Genomic DNA, 21,478 nt, shown 5'->3' with positions numbered 1-21,478 from the left:
GGACCGATTGTGGAGAGGGGAGTTGATGGCAGTGCTGATGAGGTGGAGTCAGAAGGAGTGCAGTGCCAATCAAGGGAGTGTCTGACCAATCTTAGTACTGTTATTGTTAAGAGAGCTGTTTTTCCGGATACTCGGGGACGGTGTGGTGGTTTATCATCTGAAGATTCCTGTATTTGTGAGCTTTGTGAGTCCCTAGTTGATGAGAATTGTATACAACAGTGCCAGCCTAAATATAACCTGTACTGGGGTAGGTATCCTTTAGAGGATTACCATAGCATGGTAGGCAAAGTGTTACATCAAACTGATTGCTGGGTGTGTTCACATGTGCCACAGGGACAGCATAATGTAGGGTTGGTGCCATTTCCACTGAATATCACAGACATTTTATAATTACAGAAAGGGAAAACATTGGATGGAAAATTCCTCTCATCCAAACCACCTCATTTCAAACTCTATCAATTCCAAGAAGATAGATCACTTTTGTGTTTAAACATAACCAACCCCAATAAACCCGGGAGTTGGGAAGTGACAGGGAATAATCAGATGATGACCTTCTCACAAAGAGCTGATAACGAGTCCATAAACCATGATCTGTTATGCTCAATTAAATCTAGTGGGAGACATTTTAGGTACCGGTATGCATTGAGTTCCACCAAAGAAATTATTGGTAAGGTGCCAGATGGTTATTGTGCTAAAATAATACAGCCAGAAACTTGCATGTACCAGATGGAAGACCCAGAAATAGGATTTTGCAATGGAAATGTGCTTAATGATAATGATGCATACCATTCCGTATGTTCTCCCTGATAATGTATATTTTATACGTGGAAGAAAAGCGTATGTGTCTCTCCCTGAGTTCTGAAGGTTTGTGTTACCTGGGAAGAGTAGTCCCAGAAGTTATGACCCTCACACATGTTGAAATGCTTGGTATACATAAAAACATACCGTCACCATATCTTCACACACAATATGAACACAGAGGCAAACGAAATATGATACCTGGTGACGTGCACAAACCCACTCAGTTAATTAGTGAGACAACTGGCTTTCAAGTTTTAGTCGCATTGGATCCCACCAGGATTGCTCGGGGTACATTACACTTTAGATATTTTCTATCAATTTAGCAAGTTACTGAATATATCACCGAGATGTACGATGACACATTCAGGTATACAGGGAGAGAATTGCAAGCGTACAAGAAAGAACTGGTACAACACAGGCTAGTGTGAAATTATTTAACTGCTGTTACTGGAGGGTATTGTGTAATGTTGGCCACCCAATTTGGAGTAAAATGTTGCACCTATGTCACCAATGATACCAGCGACCCCAAGGAGGTGATAGACTGAACGATGGATGAAATTCTGCAGCTAAAATGGGAATTTCGTAAGAACCATAATGCTTCAGTGGCTGAAGTAGGGGAGAAGATAGGAGGATGGGTTTCATGGCTGAACCCAGTGAAATGGTTCTCAGGTCTAGGGGAATGGGTCCAGGAAGTGATCACCAGCATAGGCAAATTCTTAATCCTTATACTGATTGTCATCTTAATAATTGGTATATGTGTCCGGTGTGTTTCTATTGTGTTGAAGTGTGGAAAATGTAAAAATAGAGTAAAACGAAAGAACGAAATTACGATGGTTGTCAGTTTGAATACCGAGGTAAATACAGAACTGCATTACAACCCTGAACTAGGAAATACCATCATTTAATGTATTGTATTTAGACCTGCATAGAATGTATTATTGAAATATTATTTTAAAACACCTCAGATAATGTAAAGTCTCAAATTTCCACTTCAAGACTGCCTTTATTGGACTGGTGTATCCCCACACCTTTCACATGATCTTCCAAGATCTGCGGTGTGCGTATAATAGTAGTTTTATGTCCCCACTCAGAGACACATTATTGATGGATTAAGAATCGCCTTGTGCCATCCCATAATAACACTAAATTGTATATAAATGTAAGCCTAAATTATATTTTAAAAATCAGATTGTGATAGCATGTTGTTCGCTATCAAAGGGTGGACTGTCGAAGCTGGATAATTGGCTGAGACAAGATCAGTTTAAAATTGGATCGCAGCGACGCCATCTTGCAACTGGCCGCAAGACGCCATCTTGGAAATGAGATCGCAAGACGCCATTTTGTGAATGGCCGCCTAAGCGCCATTTTAGATAAACTCACACTTTAGTATATGTGGCGATATTACTATTAGCATCATGCGATTGCATCTTACACCATTTCTCATACACACATTAATATGCACAATAGCGCAAGCTTGCTGAACTGACACTAGCAGCATTCTAAAGGACTTTTATGTTACATTGATTTTAGACACATTTGACCAGTCGATCTAAAAGCTAAGTGTACTTAGTCACCACGTGCCCCGATAGCTGAGTACTGTGCTGTGACTCCTTTGGTTAACAGTAAGACTGTAGATTCAGTCACATGATGATATTCCCCTGATGAAGTCCCATCTTAGGGATGAAACACGTTGGGTTCATCTGTTTCTGTGATTTTTATTATTGATGTAAGCTTATCCATATTGAAAAATGTTTTTTATAAAATAAAGATCTTATTATTATATTGTTGTGGCAGTGTTTTATCCACCACTGATAGTGGCCTATTGGCCCTCTTTGTCTGGGTGTATTTTTGGTGTGAGGGTATCTTTCAGCCACGTTTGGAGGAAGGAACATATATCCTGGCTAAATGGAGATTTCATCATATTTAAAGATCGACAGAATTTTATCTCCAAAACATCTGGAAAAAGAGTGGAATCCACTGTCTTCCTTTGTGTCTAAAGACTGATTATTGGAGCATTATGATTGTCTATACTACATTTAAAGTGCACAGTTTGTTGCTATCATTGACTGTTTTATATTATATACATATGTTTATGGTCTGATTGAGCACCTTTCTCTTCTTTTTGATATATATATATATATATATATATATATATATAGTATTTAGAAACAAAGGCAGCCAAAAGGGACTTTAAAATAAAACTCATCTTGGCCCAGGACATTACGTCATAGTTAATGAGGTTCAGAAACTGAGAGACTGCTTCAGACCGGCTCGCAAGCGTGATGCGCTCGCAAGTGGGTCGATGGCAGGGCAGTGCGCACGACATGAGCACTGCACTTGCGCAAGCCCTGCAGCGAGCGAGAAATCACTCGCTCCGGTGCTCGCATCCAAAATGGGCGGCTGTCAATGTTGATCGACAGCTCGCCCCGTTTCGGAGGCGGGCAGGGGGGTGGCTGGCCAAACGGAGGCTTTCCTGAAGGAACGCCTGGCATTTGGGGGCGGCCCCACTGACATCACAAGTGTTTAGAAACAAAGGCAGCCAAAAGGGACTTTAAAATAACACTCATCTTGGCCCAGGACATTACGTCATAGTTAATGAGAGGTTCAGAAACTGAAAGCCTGATTCAGACCCACTCGCAAGCACGATGCGCTCGCAAGTGGGTCGATGGCCGGGCAGTGCGCACGACGGGAGCACTGTGCATGTGCAAGCCCCAGAGTGAGCGAGAAATCACTTGCTCCGGTGCTCGCATCCAAAATGGGCGGCTGTCAATGTTGATCGACAGCTCGCCCCATTTCGGAGGTGGGCAGGGGGGGTGGCTGGCCAAATGGAGGCATTCCCAAAGGAACGCCTGGCATTTGGGGGGGTCCCACTGACATCACAAGTGATGTCAGTGGTGAGCTTCCGGCTCTATTTAGAGCCAGAAGCTCACTGGGGCTTGCGGGAATGAGACTCTACCACAAGGGTCAGGTCGCAAGCCCCGATGGTCGCGACCATCGCGACTATAACCTGGCCACTCGCATAAGCTGTGGGTGGTCACCTACAGCTATGCGAGCGGCCAGGAGGCTGAAACAAACAAACAAAAAAAACACCCTGATTCAGACCAAGTGCTCTGAAAGAGCGTCCGGCTCTGAATCAGGGCCTCTGAGCTTTAGTTCTTTCCATAGATTTTCAATTGTATTCAAGTCAGGTGATTGGCTGGGCCATTCTAGCAGCTTTATATTCTCTCTCTGAAACCAAATGAGAGTGTCCTTGGCTGTGTGTTTGGGATCAATGTCTTGCTGTAATGTCCACCCTTGTTTAATCTTCAGCATCCTGGTAAATGGCCAAAACAACAAAAATAAAAAAAAACACCCTGATTCAGAGCGAGCGCTCTGAATGAGCGTCCAGCTCTGAATCAGGGCCTAAGTTCCTGCTGAAAAATAGCATGGCAGTTTCCCATTTGTAACCATATCTAAAAACAGCAGAAAACTAGTCACAGCTCCAAAACACAAGCTTTTCTAGCTTATTATCACTATGTATAATTCCAGGATGGACATCTCAATCATACTACATATCAGGCTTGCCGACTTTATGACTGCCCCTTCCAGGAGGGAGCAGCCAGATCATCATGACAGGGGGCGTGGCCAGCATACGGAGGCGGGGCCGGTCAGACTACGAGTATTTATGGGTGGGGCCACGCAATCGCGTCATTTTGCCCCTGCCCCTGCTACACAATGCCGATATTACAGGCATTGTGAAGCAGGGAGCAGGGTGAAAATTAAGCAATTCAGCGTGAATTGCATCACCGCCCCCCCCCGCTGCAGGGGTTTCAAAGGTAATTGCGGGGGGGGGATAGGAGGGGTGGGTGGCAGCCAGGAGGATTGACTGCCTTCCCGGGAGGTCGGGAGCAGCACCTGATTTTCGTGAGGCTCCCGACCAAATCGGAAGGGTAGGCAAGTATGCTATATATCACAGTAGTCCCTATAGATTTAACTTGCGTACATCACAAATACATGACAACAGCCATTTTGTCCAACAAAATCACACTTCAAATGATTGGCATCTAACTATAAACAGTCACAAAGCTAGACTAGAAATCAACACTCCATTAAACAGATAAACTAGAGATGATCAGGTCCGGTTCTCGTACTTCCCGTACTTCATGATCTGGGACAAGATCCGAGTCTGGCCCGGGTTTCCCCACCTGATGGATCCCAAAATGAGGCAAAACATCATCATCCCGCTGTCAGATGCTCGCGGGTTTAGGATTGTATATAAGTCCCTCCCTGCAGTGATCAGTGCCATTTGCTTGCTGAGTCCCGGGCAGTATGATGGTGTGCTCTGTTGAGGGAGGGCTGTGTTCTCCAATACAGGGGTGTGCTGTGTTACCCATCAAAGGGTTTCCTGTGCTGGGCTGTGTTGTCCAATCCAGGCAGGGTGTGTTGTGCTCTGTCCATGAAGTTGTGTTATTATCATTGCTAATCCAGGGGTTTGCTGCCCTGTCCATCAAGGGTTGTGCTGTCCAGGGTTGTACTGTCCATCCAGTGTGCTCTCCGTCCATGGGCTTTAAAAAGAAAGTAACTAAAAGCTTTAAAAAGCAAGTTAAAAAATTATCAAAAATATTTTTTTGTGCTGTACCCAACACTTTGATGCTGTATGCCGTAATACCCTGCCCCAGTGTATCCAAAGCACTGTGATGCTGCTGGCCATATTGTGAATGATGCTGTAGGTTCATCATACTGCAGTGTATAATCCATTAAGTATTTTTATTGAGTGGCGCTGTTGGTCAGTATTACTGCAGTGTAATATTATTCATACAAGTATTATGACACTGTTGATCAGTAATACCGCAGTGTAATATATTCAAAATGGTATTGTGAAACTGTAAGTGGTAGAGCAGTGTAATATTCATACACACATTGTGACACTGTAATAAGAAACGCAGTGTAATATTAAATGCGTATTGTGACACTGTAAGTGGAAATGCAGTGTAATATTCATAAAAAATATTGTGACACTAAGTGGTAGCGCAGTGTGTTATTCATAATACATATTGTGACGCTGCAAGTGGTAGCACAGTGTATTCATAAAAAAATTGTGACACTGTAAGTGGTAGCACAGTGTATTATTAATCAAAAATAATGTGACACTGTAAGTGGTAGCGCAGTGTATTCATAAAAAATATTGTGACACTGCAAGTGTTAGTGCAGTGTTATTAATAAAATATATTGTGACGCTGTAAGTGGTAGCACAGTGTATTATTCATAAAAAATAGTATGACACTGTAAGTGGTAGTGCCATATATTATTCATAAAAAATATTGTGACACTGTAAGTGGTAGTGCAGTGTATTAGTCATAAAAAATATTGTGACACTGTAAGTGGTAGCGCAGGGTATTATGCATAACACACTTTGTGACACTGCAAGTGGTAGCGCAGCGTATTCATAAAAATATTGTGACACTGTAAGTGGTAGCGCAGTGTATTATTAATAAAAAATAATGTGACACTGTAAGCGGTGGCGCAGTGTATTATTCATGAAAAATATTGTGACACTGTAAGTGGTAGCGCAGTGTATTATTAATAAAAAATAATGTGACACTGTAAGCTGTGGCGCAGTGTATTATTCATGAAAAATATTGTGACACTGTAAGTGGTTACACAGTGTATCACTCATAAAAAAAATTGTGATGCTGTAAGTGAACCACAGTGTATTATTCATAACAAATATTGTGACACAGTAAGTGGTAGCGCGGTGTATTTTTCATGAAAAATATTGTAACACTGTAAATGGTAACGCAGTATATTATTCATAAAAAATATTGTGACACTGTAAATGGAATTGCAGTGTTTTATTTGTAAAAAAATTGAGACACTGTAAGTGGAACCGCAGTGTATTATTCATAAAAAATATGTTGATACTGTAAGTGGTTAGCGCAGTGTATTATTAATAAAAAATATTGTGACTGTAAGTGGAACCACAGTGTATTATTAATAAAATATATTGTGACACTGTAAGTGGAACCGCAGTGTATTATTCATGAAAAATATTGTAACAGTGTAAGTGGTAGCACAGTGTATTATTCATAAAAAGTATTGCAACCCTGTAGGTCATTGATACCGCAGTGTAATACTTAAAATTGGTACAAATTGATGTGTGTGCTATACCCCACTTTGTTTGTGTTTGTTGATATGGAAAATGATCAGTTGAGAGGAGAGAAGGAACCCCATACTAGTGCTGGAGCTGCTGCCAGTGTGACTAGTCATGATGATACTAGTCCATCTATGTAATCTACTAAAGCTGATGCCAAAGGGCATACAGGGCATCATGCTGGGTACACATTAGTGATCTGCAGATATATCTGCAGATGATGGTCATTCATACACACTGAACGGCAATCATCTGCTTCTGGCTGCGGGTCCCGGCGGCTACCACTGTGTGTGCATGGGTGGTCTGCAGAGCACCCAAACACACTTGCTGATGGACAGATATATCTGCAAACATATCTGTCCATCAGCTGTGCAGCTTAGTTAATGTGATATGTCTGTGAATGACATCGTTCACAGACATATCGCGGGTACACACTGGTGAATAGGGAGCAAATATATTGGCCGATAAATTGATTGGCCAATATATCTGTCAGTGTCTACCCAGCTTAAGTCAGGGCATCTAAAATCAAAGAACCAATCTTTTACAGTGGCAAAGAAAAAAACATCAAAGGGAAGTTGGCTGCAGAAAGACATAAAATTGGCATTATGCCTTTCACCACATGAAGTGGCAAGGAAAGGCTAAGGCCTTGCCCTTTATCTATGACTGGTGGTTCTGCCTCTTATGATGATGTAAGCCCTGCTCCCTGTAGATGTTTAAAAAAAATGAAAATCGTTAATGCACAGGAACCAACTGTGTGCTCAGAAATGTCACAAATCCCTGAGGAGAGTCTAAGTGTGTCAGCGGGTGCCATGTTGAGCCTGACCTTTCCAAAACTGTACTCGAAGCGGAGCCTTCTTCCACCACTTGTGCATTCTCTGCAAATGTGGGGATGAGCAGCACAAGTCAACATGCTGACATAGATATCAAGGATGCTTCTTTGGAAGTGCACCAGGATGAGGAGAATATTTGTGTAGCTGATGCTAATAAGGATGTTGAGGATGAGGATGCTGATAATAAGAATGTTGTTGATGGGGGTGTTGTCTGTGTAAATCAGGGACCAGTAGAAACAGTTGTTGCCTATGATAAGGAAAAGCCCAGTCATGCCTGGGACTAAAACAAAAAATCCACTTCTTATGTGTGGAATAATTTCTACCCAAATCCAGACAACAATTATCAAGTCATCTGTACCCATTGTCACAAGTAAGTAGAGGTAGGGACTTTAACCATCTAGGGACCTCCTCCCTTTTGCTATGTCCAGGGGGCTGTGTTGCCCATCAATGTGTTTGCTGTGCTGGGCTGTCTTGTCCAATTCAGGCAGGGTGTGCTGTGTTCTGTCCAGTGGGCTGTATTATCATCATTGCTAATCCAGGGGTATGCTGTGCTGTCCATCAAGGGTTGTGCTGTCCATCCAGTGTGCTCTCCGTCCACGGGCTGTAAATAAATAAGTAACTAAAAGTTAAAAAAATATTTTTTTTGTGCTATAACCCACACTGTGATGCTGTATGCTGCCCCCAGTGTATCCAAAGCACTGTGGCACTGATGGCTATATTGTGAGTAATGCTGTAGGTTCATCGTACTGCAGTGTATAATTCATAAAGTATTGTTATTGAGTGGCGCTGTCGGTCAGTAATACCGCAGTGTAATTTTATTCATACAAGTATTGTAAAACTGTTGGTCAGTAATACCACAGTGTAATATATTCATGCAAGTATTTCGACACTGTAAGTGGTAGCGCAGTGTAATATTCATACACTTATTGTGACACTGTAAGTGGAAATGCAGTGTAACAGGAAACATGTATTGCAACACTGTAAGTGGAAATGCAGTGTAATATTCATTAAAAATATTGTGACACTGTAAGTGGTAGCGCAGTTTATTCATAAAAAAATATTGTGACACTGTAAGTGGTAGTGCAGTGTATTCATAAAAAATATTGTGACACTGTAAGTGGAACCACAGTGTATTATTCATAAAAATATTTTGACACTGTAAGTGGTAGCACAGTGTATTATTCATAAAAATATGTTGACACTGTAAGTGGAACCGCAGTGTATTATTCATAAAACATATTGTGATACTCTAAGTGGAACTGCAGTGTAGTATTCATAAAAAAATAGTGTGACACTGTAAGTGGTAGGGCAATGTATTATTCATAAAAAATATTGTGACACTGTAGGTCATTGATACCGCAGTGTAATATTTAAAATTGGTACAAATTGACATGTGTGCTGTACCCCACTTTGTTCGTGTTTGTTGATGTGGAGAGCAATCAGATGAGAGGAGAGCAGGAACCACATACTAGTGCTGGAGCTGCTGCCAGTGCCTCCAGTCATGATACTAGTCCCTCTACATCATCTACTAAAGCTGACGACTGAGGGCATACAGGGACTCATGCTGGGTACGCACTATACAGATATATCTGCAGATCGAGTGATCTGCAGCTATATCTGCAGATGATGGTCATTCATACACACTGAACAGCCATCATCTACTTCTGCCTGTGGGTCCCGGCAGCCAGGGGGGGGTGTCCCATCCCCCTCTCCATGGCTACCGCTGTGTGTGTATGGGCAGTCTGCAGACCACCCGTACACATGGCGATAGACAGATATGGCTGGAAATATATCTGTCCATTGGTTGTGCAGCACAGCCTATGCGATATGTCTATGAACAACATTGTTCACAGACATATTGCGGGTACACACAGGTCGGCGGGCAGCAGATATATTGGCCAATCAATTGATTGGCCAATATATCTGTCAGTGTGTACCCAGCTTAAGTCAGGGCATCTTAAATCAAAGAACCAATCTTTTACAGAGGTAATAAAACAATATCAAATGGAAAGTTAACAGCAGAAAGACATAAAATTGGCAATATGCCATTCACCACACGAAGTGGCAAGGAAAAGCTAAGAGGTCGATACAGACACGGACGCTAAGCTGCACTCTCTTGCTGCCAAAAGGGGCCGGGTATGCAAATTCCGTGATTGCACTATCTGGTGTAAGGACACCCTCTATGTCTTAGAGAGCGACCACAGAGTGAGCGCACACCGGTATAAAGATGCTCCACAACAAACTATGTCATAGGAAGAAGAGGGGACTGTACCTTACTCAAGCTCAGTGGAAAATACTATCTTTGTTGTGCAAAGTGCTGAAACCCTTTGAAGTAGTCACCTGTGAAGTGAGTTCAGACACTGCCAGCTTGAGTCGGGTTATTCCCCTAATTAGACTTTTGGAAAAGCCGCTTGAGAAACTGAAGGAGGAGCTAAAACAAAGTGATTCCGCTAAGTATGTCAGACTTGTAGATCAAGTCCTTTATTTGCTTTGCCAGGATCCAAGGGTTAGTATGCAGGTATGGAGAAAAGGGGACTCTTTTTGGGGGCACTCAATGTTTGTATATTAAAGTATTTAAAATGTAACTTTTAATAGTAGTAGAGTAAAATAAGTTTTCACACAAACAAGGGGTATTGAAAACAACATATAAACATAAACATTAATAATGGTTACCAAAAAAAGAAGAGGGAAAACCAAAAGTACGATCTGGATGAAGGTGAATATTAAAGATGATGAATCCCTTCAAGATTTGTATTAATACAGTTTTAAAATCCCTTAATAAATTGCAAAATATAGAGGGAATACTAAGATTCAATGTGAAACATGGCAGCAAGTATATGAATCAATATAATCGGTATCCAGTCTAAGGCAATGCTCCTCAGCACGGCTAATATACTTAGGGGTACAGAATATCACTGTTCCACAGAGGAAATGTTATTCTGAAAAGGACTCTTACACAAGAAACTCCTCTCAATAATATGAGACCAGTTGTGAAAAGGATGAGTGTCACAAACATAGATATCAAAAAAATATATTAATTCATAGCATTCCTAAATTTCAATAGACACTGTATTTGAGCAGACATAGGTGCTTCTTAAACCGTAAGTGATATGTATGACTCCCATACATGGAATCATCTGCATTGTGTACAATTTTAGAATGATGTGTCAAACATTGTCACCTAAAATAAAAGACAAGTTAGATAATATACTGTCAAAAACGAAAATTATAATTCCATGACCGGAAATATCATTTTAGAGGTGACAAGTGGAGTATGAAATAGATATATAATTGTAGGGACCCAGGGTCTGTCTCCCCCACTTCTGCTGTCACCGTGTCTTGTCAAAGACAGAGGACATGGGATGAGGGAGTGGGGTTGGCAGCTGGTGGGAAGAAAGGGATATGCGCACTTCTGCTGTCAATCTCCACAAACCCCAGCTGTCCTGATATTATTAAACATTGCAGGACATATGGTGCTGGTCAATTGATGAGAGAGTGCAGAAAATGGAGAGGTACAATACAATGTCTAAACAGAAAAACTTGTAACAGCCTGTATCACAAGGTAGCGAGTATTGAGTTGTAACATCGATGGACTGTATCTGTCCAGTTAACCTTTAATCAAGATAAGTCATGTGTAACTTAAGTGTACTTAACAATGTTAACACAGGATATATCAGTATAGCAAGCCCATATAGGATATTATAAATCATAGTCCCCAAGGGAAAAATAAATACTGAGTACTGTAAATGAGCCTATAATACCACAGCTCAAAGGCTGTGTAATAGTTATCACTCTGAAAAATTCCTAGAACATAATAACACAACAGTTATGTTTTCATTATAGGTCCAAGTTTAGAAAGCAATACTTGCGTGTTTGTAGTGAGGTTAAGCTGAGAGGGCAATGTGTGTTGATTAGAGCGGCTGTCGGGCAGTGCAGTCGCCAAAAAGAGATAGTCTACTCCGCTGGTCAGTGCTCAGACGGCAGTGAGATGCAGGGAGGATTCCCTGTTCACATCAAGCTGACGGCGCCCTGTTGTATCCATGCAGAAGGGAAACAGCTATCTGCATATGCGGCTGTGGAGAGTGATTAAGCTTGGCCGCCTGTCAGCGGCCGGGCAGCCGGAAGGTGCAGGGGAAATTCCGCCACACGTCAGAGAGGAGGACACCCAGATCGTCTGATCATGTGTCCCTGGTTAAACAGCTCCACGCAAATGTAGCCGTAAGGGGCAAGCAGTCTTGGCTGCCGGTCAGGGATCGAGCAGCCGTGAGGTGCAGGGGAGATCCCGTTTGCACTTCAAAGGGGGAGGATGCCCTGGCTTCCCCGGTCACCTGACCCAGTATAGAGATTATTTTAATACTACAGTATACATGTATCAGAGATCATATATAGATTTGAAATTGAATGAAAGAAATTTTTTTAATAACATAGATAATAATAACTGGAATAATGAACTTAATAAAATAAAATAAAATTAATATATTCATTCATACCTCCTGGTGTAAGGGTTCCCAGTTTAAAGGTCCATCGGCTTTCCCTTCTGAGCAGCTCCTTTGTAAGGTCTCCACCTCGTATTCCAAGTTTCACCTCTTCCAATCCAAATGCTTGGAAGGTATGAATGAATATATTAATTTTAGTTCATTTCTATAACCTCAATCACATCATAGAACAACGCACCCATCCTCATGCACTATCGACAACGATATATGTGTGTGCACGTATAGATATTTGGTAGGATACACACACATATGGGTGGAGGAATGCCTAGATATCCCATACTATCAATTTTAATCCCCTTTGACATGTTCTACCTCTTTCTGTTGCCGTACCCCTGTTTATGATTTTCTCTCTCTATTAGTGTATACAATGGTATTCGAATACTCCTAATCCTAGTAATTTATATATTCCACCTTACTATTAGGTACTACACATGTAGAGTTTCACTAGTACCAAACGTCCCTATTACTACTACCTTTATATACTCACTAATATTATGACTTATAGTCTTATTACTCTTTATTCTGCAATTACGCTGTGAGGTACTTCATTATTCCAGTTACTATTATCTATGTTATTAAAAAAATTTCTTTCATTCAATTTCAAATCTATATATGATCTCTGATACATGTATACTGTAGTATTGAAATAATCTCTATACTGGGTCAGGTGACCGGGGAAGCCAGGGCATCCTCCCCCTTTGAAGTGCAAACGGGATCTCCCCTGTACCTCACGGCTGCTCGATCCCTGACCGGCAGCCAAGACTGCTTGCCCCTTATGGCTACATTTGCGTGGAGCTGTTTAACCAGGGACACATGATCAGACGATCTGGGTGTCCTCCTCTCTGACGTGTGGCGGAATTTCCCCTGCACCTTCCGGCTGCCCGGCCGCTGACAGGTGGCCAAGCTTAATCACTCTCCACAGCTGCATATGCAGATAGCTGTTTCCCCTCTGCATGGATACAACAGGGCGCCGTCAGCTTGATGTGAACAGGGAATCCTCCCTGCATCTCACTGCCGTCTGAGCACTGACCAGCGGAGTAGACTATCTCTTTTTGGCGACTGCACTGCCCGACAGCCGCTCTAATCAACACACGTTGCCCTCTCAGCTTAACCTCACTACAAACATGCAAGTATTGCTTTCTAAACTTGGACCTATAATGAAAACATAACTGTCGTGTTATTATGCTCTAGGAATTTTTCGGAGTGATAACTATTACACAGCTTTTGAGCTGTGGTATTATAGGCTCATTTACAGTACTCAGTATTTATTTTTCCCTTGGGGACTATAATTTATAATATCCTATATGGGCTTGCTATACTGATATATCCTGTGTTAACATTGTTAAGTACACTTAAGTTGCACATGACTTATCTTGATTAAAGGTTAACTGGACAGATACAGTCCATCGATGTTACAACTCAATACTCGCTACCTTGTGATACAGGCTGTTACAAGTTTTTCTGTTTAGACACTGTATTGTATCTCTCCATTTTCTGCACTCTCTCATCAATTGACCAGCACCATATGTCCTGCAATGTTTAATAATATCAGGACAGCTGGGGTTTGTGGAGATTGACAGCAGAAGTGCGCATATCCCTTTCTTCCCACCAGCTGCCAACCCCACTCTCTCATCCCATGTCCTCTGTCTTTGACAAGACACGGTGACAGCAGAAGTGGGGGAGACAGACCCTGGGTCCCTACAATTATATATCTATTTCATACTCCACTTGTCACCTCAAAAATGATATTTCCGGTCATGGAATTATAATTTTCGTTTTTGACAGTATATTATCTAACTTGTCTTTTATTTTAGGTGACAATGTTTGACACATCATTCTAAAATTGTACACAATGCAGATGATTCCATGTATGGGAGTCATACATATCACTTACGGTTTAAAAAGCACCTATGTCTGCTCAAATACAGTGTCTATTGAAATTTAGGAATGCTATGAATTAATATATTTTTTTGATATCTATGTTTGTGACACTCATCCTTTTCACAACTGGTCTCATATTATTGAGAGGAGTTTCTTGTGTAAGAGTCCTTTTCAGAATAACATTTCCTCTGTATATTAGCCGTGCTGAGGAGCATTGCCTTAGACTGGATACCGATTATATTGATTCATATACTTGCTGCCATGTTACACATTGAAACTTAGTATTCCCTCTATATTTTGTAATTTATTAAGGGATTTCTAAACTGTATTAATACAAATCTTGAAGGGATTCATCATCTTTAATATTCGCCTTCATCCAGATCGTACTTTTGGTTTTTCCTCTTCTTTTTTGGGTAACCATTTTTAATGTTTATGTTTATATGTTGTTTTCAATACCCCTTGTTTGTGTGAAAACTTATTTTACTCTACTACTATTAAAAGTTACATTTTAAATACTTTAATATACAAACATTGAGTGCCCCCAAAAAGAGTCCCCTTTTCTCCATACCTGCATACTTACTCTCTCCGACTCTGGGGTGCACCACCAACTCTTAGAAGTCACTCACGTTTCTTTTGTGGTATTAATGACAGTTAGTTGGTTTATTTTACTACCTTTTACCACACCATCTACATACCGATAAGTAAAAATTGGGTGGTAACAAATCTTATATCAACCCCCGTCCTGATATGTCCAGTGCGAACTCCAACCAGTTTAATTTCAGGATCCAAGGGTTGTCAGGATCTTACAATCGGCTCAATACATTTTGGCGACCATGCTGGATCCTAGGTTTAACTCATACATTGTGTCTTTCTTCCCAGTGGACACAGATCTAAAGAGATGCAAAGAGCTGTAGGTAAGGAAATTGTCAGCTCAAGCAGTACATGATGCAGCAATGGCTCCCCCTTCAGTTTCTCCAGCAAGTGCGGCTGCTAGGAAAAACCTAAACTTTCCCAAAAAAAGACCCACTGGTGATGCAGATGAGTCAATACAACCAAGTTTTGACATCTGGTTGGGTCTAAAAGAATTTCCTACAATTAATGAGACCTCTACCGTGAGTCCATCTGATACAGTAACCATTCAAAGAATGGTTGAGGACTATTTTATATACAACATAAGAGTGGGTGAAAGGGCCCAAGGACAATTCCATCTTGAACCTCTTTTCTTTGCATTCTGTTCTGTTTGGGGCATTGCTGCCTAACATTTAAAATTTTATAATTTATTAAACTGCCATTATGTCTGCCACTGCAATGCCACTCTTTGCCATGTTGGAAGGTCAACTGCCACATGTTTGTGCCGCCCACTGCTGTCGCTTAGCTTGGTCAGCCAGCTAGCTCATTTCAACCTTTTGGCTGAAACTGGATGAGATCAATATTGTGAGCTGTGAGGTGGTCAAAATTGACTGGAAATTACTGGAAATAAACGTTATTGAGGTTAATAATACTGTAGGAACAAAAACAGGCCCAAATTATATGATTTCAGCTGTTTTTATGATATTTTAAAAAAAATACAGATCCAAAACCAAAACAAGCAAGGGTGGTTTTGTAAAACCAAATCCAGATCCAAAACATTGAAGGAGATACAGATCCAAAACCAAAACATGGGGGTCGGCGCACATCCCTACATTAAACACAGTAAGACCATACTTGCCAACGGAGGCAATCGGGAAGCCGACTGCCTAAATACCGGCAGCCGGCTTCCCGACTTCCATTTCCCGGCAAGGGTGAAATGCCGGGTGTCTAGATGTAGACCCCGCATTTCCCCGATGCCGGGCGCCGCGAGCGGACAGCCGCGGGGGGGAGGGTTAGGTTTAGGGCTCCCGGGGGGGAACTTAGGGTTAGGCACCCCCCCGGGAGGGTTAGGCTAGGGGGAGGGAGGGTTAGGCACCCCTGGGGGGGATTTAGGGTTAGGCACCCTCCCGGGGGACTTAGGTTTAGGCAGCAGGGAAGGGGGTGGTTAGGGTTAGGCACTTAGAGGGGGGATTAGGGTTAGGCACTTGGGGGGGAAGTTAGGGTTAGGCACCCCTAAGGAGGGTTAGGGTTAGGGGGGTTAGGTTAGTAAATACTTACCTATCCATGATCGGGATTTCCAGCGCTGTCGGGCTTCCATGCGGCCGGCAGTATTTCATACCAATTCCCTTGCCAACTCTACCTGATTGTCAGGGAGACTCCCTGAAATAGTAGCAATCTCCCCGACTCCCTGAGGAGTCTAGCAATCTCCCTCATTCCACCTCAACCCCATTATGTATCTGTTATATGGACAAAAAATAAATAAGAGATACAGTATATACATCCAAATGGTGTAAGTAGTGCCGTTTGCCTGCATTGATTATAAGGCAGTGATACCTATGGCTACATGCATTTTCATATAAGGTTTCTCTTGGGACACTTATATGGAACTCCTTGTAAAACTTGAGCGAGCCCTGAAAAGTATCAGTGTGTTTTCATCAACATGTAGATCTTACTAACGGCTTTGGGGCTCATTTACATTTGGATGTAAGTCAATTTTATCACACGTCTCTCAGATGTAGCAGCACAATCCACTTTACCGCTGCGCTCATAGGTGCTGCTTTCACAATCTCTCTGAAAAGCTTTTTACAAAGTAGGCAAGTATGAGTAAGACAAATCTATTAACTAACACCATTAGACTTGCAACAATATTGTCACTTCAATATACAGGCTCTTAAGCTGGCCACACACTGCCAGATAAAATGCCTGTCAGACCGACAGTCATTTTATCTGGCCGGCTGCCAGTGCAGATGTCCGTGGCATACACTGTGAGATTTCTCACAGTGTATTCGGCCGACATCTGCGCTCCGCCCCCGGGGGAGGAGACATTTCCCTGTTCCTTCCATGGGAAGGAACACAGGAAATGTCTGTCTGTCGGCAGCGGCTGGGCATACACAGCCCGATGCGGCCGACAGATTACCTCTAAATATCGCATCGGACAGGCATGCTGGACAATCCGGCATGCCCGACCGAGCAATATTTAACCCTCAGTCGCCCCCCCACACGCTACAATTATCGTGGCGATCCGCGGATATCGGGCGGATCGCCCCGAAAATTGTAGCGTGTTTGGCCAGCATAAATGTAACCTTTTTTTCCCTGCAACATATTGAGCATCAGTGTCTTTTCACAGTGCTCATCTCTTGCTTTAGCCTTACAGTATAGTAAAGATGAGGGTTTGAGGAGGTTTGTATATGGATTCAAAGTGCTGGGAGGGATGAGGCCAAGGTTTGCGTCAGTTCTTCTTGGCGAAAGAGCCAACCATTGACAGTGGCGTCCTTCGCCGCTGTCACACCCGGTGCGGGGAAGGTAGCAGTGCACCGTCAAAAAAGGGGGCATGGTCTCACTGATAGGGGACATTACCTCACCGCCCAAACCCTTGGTTTAGTTACTCAGGGGGTCCCAGAGATGCAGACTGCCTCCACGGACCACTCTGTGTGCAGTGCCGGCTCCCTCACTGTGTCAGGAGCCGTGTGCTGCACGAAATGCTACAGAGCGGCACCCGGCTCCTGTCACTAAGGAGGAGTCGGCACTTTGGTGTCACCACTCGGTGACACCCGGGTGCTGCCCGCACTCCCCTTGTGATGCTACCGACCATTGCTATGCTGATCCACAGCAGCGTCTACAGATTTTGCACTCAGATCACAGATGCAGCAAGGAGGTGTCTATTTCCTACAGACACCTCCTGCTGTATTTGCACTTGAGTTGGATGGTAATGCACAGCTGCTTCCTTGCAGCTATGCAGTAGCGTCCATCTCTGAATCAGGCCCTATGTGAGCAACTATTAGCAATGGTGGAGAATAGTATTTGCATGAGTTTGCTTACCAATAAACAGTTCAGCGCAATATTAGTAGAAAAGCAACACAGGGCCTGATTCATTAATGATCGTAACTACGATTACGCACGCAATAGGCCGAGTGATGCGTTCTGCGCATGCATCACAGTGCGTGTGTGCAAGTACTCCACTGCGATCAGGACGGCGAACGCAGTGACTACATAGACCCCATCGCAGAGTGATTGACAGGAAGTACCATTTGGGGGTGGTGACGGGGTGGTGCTCGGCGAAACGCAGACGTGCCAGTGCATTTGAACTCCGTTGCATGAGTGTGCATAAATTATCCACTGCAATGCCGTACGCAGCTTGAGGACTCATAGTGTGCAATGAAGTTAGCCATTTCTGAGGAAGGTCGGACCTTGTGCAAGTGTGCATGAGACTGCGAATGCACTCGATGTTACCGATGGTTTCGCAGTCTTGCTAAACATTACAGATGTGTGTAAGGTAACGTGAGCGTCCTTATGTAGTGCTGCTGCGGCAGAGCGATTGCAGTGGATTAGCATACTATTGCAGTTGAACTGCGAGCATAATCACTATTGCAATCGCAGTTGCAATTGGAAGTGAATCAGGCCCACAGTCTTCTGTAAATGCATGTTGTGTCACTGATAAGCAGTTTAACAGGACAGTTCAGGATGACTTTAGTGATGAAGAAAAATTGAATTTCTGGTAATTCATGCGTACCAAGTAGCAAGCCAACATAACAGTAATGGAATAGCAAACAGTAATTCTAAAATGCCTGCATTCCTTTACTAGTTAAATCAGTTCAGCTTGACAATAGTGATGAAACAGAACAGTCTCTGAAACTGCTTGTGTTTGATACGCATTAAGCAGATCAGCAAAGTATTATTTATATGGAATCGGTATGTAATGCCAGCTGTCGGGGTGCCTACTGTCAAAATAACAACAGCAGCATCCAGATGGTTGGTATCCCAACAGGGGTCAGGTAAACATACTTCCCCTTCCCCCTTCTCCCCCTAACCCTCCCATCTTGTAACCTAACAATAACCCTCCCCACCCCAAACCCTCCCCGTTAGAGGCTAAACCCATGTCTCCCCCCTTCGTGCCTAAACCTAACCCTCCCCCTTTAGTGCCTAACCCTAACCCCCTCCCAGTGGTGCCTAACCCTCCCCCCTAGGGTTGCCTAACAATAACCCCCCAAAACCTAACGCTAACGCCACTATGCTATCTAAACCTAACCCTCCCCCCACACACAGCTAACACTAAGGGCACCACTGACCTACCTCGGTTGGGCACTCGTCCTTCTGGGATTAAGATAGGCTTTAGTATTTTGACACCTATCGTAAGTCCCTTGTCGGGCTTTCCCCATCGGGCTTTATGATTTATGCCGCTGGTCTCATAACTACATTCCTATTTCAACAGTCTTTTTAAAATGCATTCATTTCTTTACTATTTGAACAGTTCAGCATGACATTAGTAATGAAGCAACTCTCTGTAACTGCATGCGTCTCGATGACTGGCTGTTGCAGACATACACAAACCTGTAGACTGGGGGCAGGCTTGGAGTGCTCCTTTCTGCAGCCTCTTTATACTGTAACCGGTGGATAATCCTCTATGCAGCTGACAGTTTTTTGCACTATGACCGGTGGCTGCTCCCTTCTGCAGCCACCGGCTTTTCACACTGTGACTGGTGGCTGCTCCTTTATGCAGCTGCTCTTTACACTGGGGGCAGGCTGGCTGAGGGTTGCCGTTGGGCTGCACACACTGAAGTAGGAATATAATGATACAGAGGGGCTGTGAGGAACCTCTGAGACAGGTGGCTACTGGAAAATTATCTTCCAGCAGCTGCCAGGTGGGCATTTCTGACTGCTGAGATGCAACCATGTCAGGAAAAACCCAGCCAGTACATGCTTTGTACGGGCTAATTTTTCTGCATCTCCTCTGTCCTGATGACGGGGTCCGCCAAGGCCCTGAAACGTTGACTGAATTAGTGTGAGGATTTAGATGTATTGAATTGATAATAAGAAAGCTGTTTTCATAAAAGAAGTTCATTTATTAAATCCAGCATTGCCGTGTTTCTTACTGGCCAATTGTCTGGTAAGGTGAATCTATATGTACAGTATATAATATGTGTGTATATATATATATATATATATGTATATCATATATTTCCAAAATAATCCGGCACTCTCCTGCATCAATGACAACTCACTGCGTGCTCGTGCTGTAGAAAATAAATATCCTGGTAGGTGTATGCAGAAAAAGACACCATGCTCGGCACTGCAGTTTGTACAAATGCTGTATTCAAATGTCAGAACATGTCAGCAGCAACGTTTCTGGACCGCGCAGGGTATCTAATATACCAGACTATATGTTTCTTGTACTTGTCGTTATTAAGAAAGAAGATTCTTTCTTTTTCAAACCACATGTAATTACTTAATAACAGGAACAGATTTCAAACACCCCCATAAGGACATTTCATTTGACATCAAATATGTATTGACATGCTCTTCTAGATATGTAATTGACTGCATTATTTGTCCATGCAGCCTATATTACATCGGGGTGACCAGCCGCATATTCAAAGAACGGATGGCGTTACACAGGTCGGCTGTGAGGTTGGCGTTATCAGGGAAGGATAGCGACCAGCCAGTAGCTCGCCACTTCAAACTTAAACAACATTACTAGCTACATTAACATATATAATAATAGATCATGTACCGGAATCACAGAGAGGCGGGGACCAGAATGCAGCCTTATTACGATTGGAGTCCCGTTGGATTTATAAATTGGATACTATATACCCCAAAGGACTTAATGAACGCATTAATTGGATTGCTTTCCGTTAATTTATTAATCTATAGAATTATCATCTTATTTTCCTGTAGTCATGGTGATTTTAGTCCTTTCGACACATCATTAGTACTATATTTTAGCATTTATGCTTTATGTAAATCTCTTTGCATGGATCTCAGGGGGTCATTCAGACCCGCTCGTGAGTGTCAGGACGCTCGCAAGCAGGTCGATGTTCCCCACTGCGCATGTGCACGACGGAGGGAGCTCCGTCGTGCGCATGAGCGAGACCCGGGGAGCGACGGGCTTTCCATCGCTCCGGGTTTCGCACCAAAGGGGGTGTGCTGTTGATGTTGATTGACAGCATGCCCCCATTGGTGGGCGTGCCTGCCAGACGGAGGCGTTCCCACGGGAAAGCCTACCGTCTGAAGCCGGCCCCACTGACATCACTAGTGATGTCAGTGGGAGTGATTTTGGCTCTGATAGAGCCAAAATCACTCCAGGGCTTGTGGCAGGGAGACCGTACCGCAGGGTCTTCGTCGCAAGTCCGATGGTCGCGATGGTCAAGACTATCGCGACCATCTTTTTGGCCGCTCGCATATGCTGTGGGTGGCCACCCACAGCTATACGAGCGGCCAGGAGGCCGCTCCATTTTCATGGAGGGCTCTGCTTCAGAGCGAACGCTCTGGTC

The sequence above is a fragment of the Taudactylus pleione genome, unplaced genomic scaffold, assembly GCF_031769625.1.
Source record: "Taudactylus pleione unplaced genomic scaffold, aTauple2 ptg000967l, whole genome shotgun sequence".
Classification (NCBI taxonomy): Eukaryota; Metazoa; Chordata; class Amphibia; order Anura; family Myobatrachidae; genus Taudactylus; species Taudactylus pleione.
The sequence above is the reverse complement of the archived record's forward strand: the minus strand, read 5'-3'. Positions refer to the sequence as shown.